Source organism: Physcomitrium patens, chromosome 15 (genome assembly GCF_059467195.1).
Source record: "Physcomitrium patens ecotype Gransden chromosome 15, ASM5946719v1, whole genome shotgun sequence".
Classification (NCBI taxonomy): Eukaryota; Viridiplantae; Streptophyta; class Bryopsida; order Funariales; family Funariaceae; genus Physcomitrium; species Physcomitrium patens.
The window spans coordinates 6,882,473-6,889,048 of NC_143424.1; the positions used below are offsets into that span (position 1 = coordinate 6,882,473).

At 37.2% G+C, this 6,576-nt stretch overlaps 1 long non-coding RNA gene across 8 annotated transcripts; it reads right to left on the reverse strand.

The window, feature by feature from the left end:
• Positions 1-1,293: 1,293 nt before the first annotated feature.
• LOC149987726 (uncharacterized) lies at positions 1,294-6,173 on the reverse strand. 8 transcript variants are annotated; one of them, XR_016506636.1, is made up of 4 exons: positions 4,747-6,173; positions 3,256-3,375; positions 2,293-2,698; positions 1,294-2,185 (listed from the first exon to the last, which is right to left on the reverse strand). It is a non-coding gene; the product is annotated as an uncharacterized LOC149987726 (long non-coding RNA). The 8 variants fall into 8 exon arrangements; XR_016506635.1 differs by having other exon boundaries at positions 3,667-6,167; XR_016506634.1 differs by having other exon boundaries at positions 3,628-6,167.
• Between the last annotated feature and the right edge of the window lie 403 nt (positions 6,174-6,576).

The window sequence follows — 6,576 nt, forward strand, 5'->3', positions numbered from 1 at the left end:
TATTATCACCACAACTTGCTACGTACTCAATGTGTTTTTTAATTTTTAAGATCTAATATAAAAAATATATATTCAATCAAATCGTATGAATGATATTAAAAAAAAAAAAAAAAAAAAAAAAAATTGATTTGTAAGGTTTTGAAGTAAGGAGGCATGTAGTCGATAGAGTGTTGTTGTGACAGTAGTAATACTATATATATATATATATATATATGTATTTATAAATTTAAGAACTTATATAAAAAAATTAATGAATCTTAATGATATTAGATTATTATTTTTATATTTCATATTTTTTTTCTAAATTGATTATAATATATTAATAAAAATAAAAGTTATAAATATATTTAATTTAATAATATAAAAAATATCAATCTAAATGTATAATAAAATAAGATAATTGTTAATGCTACATCTCCACTTGATATTCCAATATCCCATTTAACCTCCTTGTAGATAACTAGCTAATAATATGCACCTTCTTTCAAACATTTTTTACTTCTTTGCTTTAAAAAGAATTGTGGTTAAGAAAGAGATAGCAAATATTTTATGAAAAAAGGGTTATAATTTTATTTTAAGAATCATTTTTAGAAATTTTTAGAATTTTTTTTTTTACATAATCATGCTTTTTTTATTCATTTATTTGACTCCCAAAAATACACAAAATTTTATTTTTTTAATTTATTCTATTTTTGGATCAATATTGGAGTTAAATATTGGACTGCAAAATGTGCCCTAGGCATACAAACATACTTTTTGATCAATTTAAATAGTGTGGAGGTCATGTGGGGTGTAGCAATATCAATTAATGTAGCATTAATAATTCTCTAAAATATTGATCATATTCATTAACAAATCATATATAAATATAGCTTGTATTATCAAATATTTGGATTAACAAATTGCTTCTGCTTTCAACTTAGAATCATAATATGTTATAAATTTATAGATGTAAATATAACAATGATATACTTAATTAAAACTGACAGTAGCTATTGAGAGATTTAATTTGAGAAATTAGATTATTATTCAGAACTGGTTGATGAATTTACTTAATCCACATATTCAGTATTTGAACCAGATTTCAAATATCTGATATTAAAAATGAACATATTTTGGAAATTTAAGCACCATAAATACACAATCAATAGAAATAAAACATACTTATATTTTTTGTTTAGTATTCAATGCATTGATTGGATTTCTTTTTCTTTTTTAAAGGTTAGTCTAAAAGTTTAAAGATATTAGTAATATTAATTATGATATATATGCAGTGAACTGTATTCTATGCAATTAAAAAAATTTTAATTGTATTTATGCAAATAAATAGTGGTAGTTTGGAAAAACAACATAATTTCAGTTCAATTTCAAGTTCAACGTTCTCAGAAACTCTCTTGAAATAAAACCATCTTCACAATATTTGCAAGTTAAATTATTATTGGTGCTTTGTTTTCTATCAAAGTGTGCAAATAATAGCCTATGCTAGCAAGCCTGTTGTAGTCCTACTCTTCATCCATATGTCTTGACCAACATATCTGATGTTTGAAACAAAGTAAAACAAGGCCTTTTAAACTAATCCCAAAAGTGAAATACACTACACCGACAACTTTGTAGCAAACTTTCCAGCTCTTCGCACTCACTAGAAACATTCATCTCAAAGGTTGCTTGCGAGGCCATTATAATTAGCATATACCTGCAACTTATTTTAGGTCAGCGTATTTTACTGGCAGCCACACACAGTCATTCCAGCCGAAGCAACAGGATGAGACTAAATCAATGCAAAAAGATTAGACTCCATCAATGCAAAAGAGTAGACTTCGTCAATGCAAAGCTCAGTTCGACTTTTTGAAACAATCTTTGTCAGCAATGGCTTCTAAGTTTTGCCTTGACTTCTTCAGTGAGGCTTATGCAGCAAGCAGGTCTTCACATTCTGCACGCTCTTGCTCCCTTTTGTTCACAACCACTGCAAAAGTTCAGTGAATTCAAACAACATGGTATTAAGAATAGTAGTACTAGACGAAGAAGAAGAAGAAGCAGAAGCAGATGGGGAATGAAGAGTGACCGAAACACAAGCATGTAGAATGAGACAACTTTGTGTACAACAAAGAGGTCTGTCCTGTGTGTCATGAACTGAATCTCTTCCAGGTGAACACCTTGATCGTGGTTTTGTATTGGACTGCACGCCCTGCATCTCCAGTCAACAACCTCACAAGCTCAAAACCATGCTGAACACGTCGAGAAACTTCATATTTTTCAAAAAGATGGCATTGAAAGAGAATTGAACATACACACCTGGAAGATGCTTGGCTCCATCTGATGCGAATTGGAGGAGCCCAAATGCATATACCTTTTTCCGGAGCAAGGCATTCATTGTAGCTGTTGCTAGATTGTCTTCATCTCTGCCGTCGACAACTTTCTTCGAAGAAATCGAAGATAGAGACACACAATCCTGTTTAACTTGAGCGTAACGGCTTTTCCATCAACAAATGTTGACTGTTACCACATGCTTCGGTAGCCCCCTGACAGACCAGGCTCTGTGATGCAACATGTGCCGCTTCGACGGCGTTAATCTTTGTTCCGAACTCAACCCCATTGCGCTTTTAGTTGAAGTGATCGCGGGGATGGCGGAATCACAAGCGGAGTGTGCTTTTGGGGGAGGGGAAGGACTGCAGGAGAGGAAATCGCTTGGACTCCGTGGCTGTCACAACAATGCATCAAACCCTTTCCGTGAGCCTAAGGTCATGATTTATGCATGGCTAAAAAGTTCCAAGCTCAAAATAACACATACATATATACAATATAAAAGTCTAAAACTTCGAATCTTCAGACACTAGATAAAAGTGCATCATACTAGAAATCAATCCAACAGACAACGAGGTCTCATCAAACCCATGAGAAGGACTCGATTGTGCGAAAAAACTAGATCAATTCAGAATAATTGAATGCCACTCAAACCGCACCAGGAAGGTGCACAGCTTCTCGCTATTCTCACTTTCTAGAATAAGCAGTTGAACCAGTTTCTCGGGTTATCTATAACAATCGCCCATCTATCTTACAAATAATTGAAACAAAACAAAATAAAATCGACGGATCTTCGAAGTTCAGTTTCGGAATGTTAAGTGGAAACTCCACTAGATTTTTGCCAAAGGATTCTCAATCAAGTCTATTGCGGAGGTGGAAGTAAAACAGTTGGCGAGGAATTTCTTCCCAAAGCCAATGGCAAGCAACCCTAAGCTTGCATTGGCTTCTCTAAACCTGGTTTTCGCTTCTCATCCCATCGGTCAAGATTCGTGGACTTTGTAAACTCCACTGTGCTTGACTCCAGAGCTGTGGGAAGCTTCAGAATGCCCTCCATCGCTCTTTACCACGATATTCCTGGCATTCAAAGGACGTAAATTCGAGCACGCAGTGTAGCATTACGAGACAATAGAGAGATTTTTACTGCGATCACAGAGATAAGAAAGGAGCCCGGATCCCTCATGCTGCAGCAAATGCATGCATTGACGTCTTCCAAACTCACAACTGCCGCAGCTGCACAAAGACGCGGCATTTGCCTGATTTTAAACCCTCCAACATTCGAATCGTGTCGGAAGCTCATCAGACATTCCATAAAGTAATGACATTTACCTCAGATAGGGAAGTTTTTGCATAATGCATGCTACTCACATGCCCAGGCTGTGTTGGCTGTTTCTTCCGATTATGCACATGCATTCAAAATAGGGTGTGACTCAGATGGCTTCCCTAAGATTGCACGTTTGATGTTGTGAAGGCATCTCTTGGAAAATGTCTACATTTTGTTTTTTGCAAAGCACGACAACTGGATTGAAACCCAATTCGGCTTGGCTTTTAACTCACAGGCTTAACAGGTATTTCAACATTAAGCTTCACATCAATTACATATCTACAATCAAATGCGACGCTATTTACTCATAACTAGTAGTCGCAATAGACGAGTAAAATCTCTTCTCCTACGACGCCGAGGTTTGAACCACTAGGTCGAATTCCCTCAATTACAACCGCTTTAGCTGAGGAGCCTCCAAAACGAGTAGTTTCGGTGACGAGGTTTCGCTGCGGTTTGCTCTCTCACTGCCTCGTCGTCGTCGTCTACTTCGGATCCATTTACTGGTCATCGGTCGTGTTCATTTGATACGCATTTAGCAGCAAGGAACTGCTTGCCCCAAAACGATAAAGCAAGAATACATTCTGGAAAAAGACAACTGGAGGATTACACCATTCCTGATCATTCCCCCTCAAGTCCAAGAATTAGGGGCTACGAGTCCCCAGGATGAACAGGATCTACAATCATGCTGGCAGCAGCCAATCTTATTCCAAAAAACACAACTGAGAAAACAAGTCAAACCCTCCGGATTTCCTCCGTCTCGAACTGTGGCTGCACGCAGATCCATCGGCTTTCGGATATTTATCTGGAATCTGACGGGAAGCTCTTTCAGGAAGAGACTCGCCCAACCACCCACCCACCCAACCCCAGAGATTTGGGTAGAGTTGGAGCTGGCCGAACGCAAAAAAAAAAAACAAAAAAAACAAAAAAAACAACCAACCAACCAACTTCACCGGCACCCAATAGTGACTTCCAAAAAAAGGGAGTGAGGGGCTTGGTTTGGCCCTGTCAGAAGGCGACGGATGTAAGAATCGCTTCATGATTACGGAGTGATGCACACCCTTGCAGGTCGGTCACACATATTGGCTGTAGCAGAGGGGCCAAGACAAAGCGAGAGAGAACCGAACCTTGAGATGGCATTTAAGGTCTCTCTTTTATGATGCCGGGTGCTCCGGGAACTGATCTAATTGCCGTCTGGCTGTGTCTCTGTTGCCGTCTGTTTGCCCTTGTTTTGAGGGGACTTGGGTTGGATGCTGTTTGTGCCGTGAGTTGGTTAATCCAGGCGCCCATTGTGAGATAGTGTAGCAGCCCTGGCATTTATAGAACAAGTCAGTCGTCCCACCCCCCCCGAACGATGCTTGTCTCATTGTCTGCTCCGACTTTGTCATCGTCGTCGTCGTCGTCATCTCCTTCACTGCTGCGAGAGAGAATGTGAGCAGCACCGGACATCATCCCACACTCACCAACTGCGTGTTTGTGGTTAAATCTCCTCCTGATGGCTCCAGAATTCAAACCCCCACGTCCTCGTGTTTCTCACCCGCTGTCGTCGTACATTGGATGCCACAATTGGAGGATGACACCATTCCTGATGTTATTACCATGATTGTGGTTCATTTATCAGTTTTCATTTCGTCCGAAAACTATGTGCTCGCTCATCTGTTCGTCGATCTTAAGCTTTGATTGCCTGGGGCTTATTATTATTTTTATTTTTATTATTGGTAGTAGTATTTTGGAAGTAAGTTGGGACTTGTGGGTTTTGCAGTGGTTTTTTTGTACTGTTGGATTTTCAATTTGAAGAAATTTTTGGTATCAACTATGAAAAAACCATGATATTTTTTCTGTGTGATTCCTCATAGAGCAATGAAGGAGAACAAGAATAAAAATATTAAAATCAACTGTAGAAACTAATTGCAAACGTAATTAGTGCAGTGATTATTATTTTTTAATATGTGATGAATTTTTTTCCTTGAACACAATTTCGGGTACTCGTTTAGTTTTAATCTATTCAATATTTGTAAAATATTAAAAAAAAATCTAGGTTAAAATATTATTCATATTATATATTTATATGTATGTGTGATGAGAGTACGGGTTATTATTTCATTGCTTTTCCCATTAATATCACCAGTTCGTAGGACAACTCCTCCACTGGACTACACTGGATGAATAGTTGTAGATCCTCATCCATGTGATTACATCCAAAAAATTAAATGTACATCTTATACTTTGTATGGTAAGAGATATACTTTGTAAGAGAATTTCTTGGTAAAGGGTTGAGTGTTGAGTTTGAATGTGGACTATAAGCAGGAATGTGTGCAATATGATGACTTTTGAAAACTACATCTGTTGGGTTGATTTAGAGTCCAGATATGTTTGCTTGCAATTCATTGGGCAAGACACTCTCATTGTCCAAAAGAAACAAAGCATGTGCAGGACTTTTGGACCTATCTTAATTCATCAACCACATGAACATATGCTATTGTTGCTGCATACAAATGTGTAGTGCTGGTTGCTTCAACTACCTCCATAACTGATTTAACTGATCTAAGCATAATAGACTATTCTTCCGTTGATGAAAATTCAGCTTTATGATTACTATTAGACTAACTTTAATAACTTTTAGCTATAAAGGAGTCATTGCATAATTCAGCAATTTCCCTAATTCAAATTAATAAAATAAATTATTAGTTGAGAAACTATACATACATATGTATGTATATATATATATATATATATATATATTAACAAGCAACCCTAATTATATAATATACAAGTGAACAAATATCAAGTAATGCCACCAGACAGACAACCCAACACATGCATATCAACATGGATGAATGAAAAAACACAATCTAACCAAGTTAGGGGGACCAGCCACCAGATAAGACTAAGAATCATCTGCCACGTCGGAATCCCATCCCGCTCACACTCGCCACGTCTCACCCCAAGGCATGCCA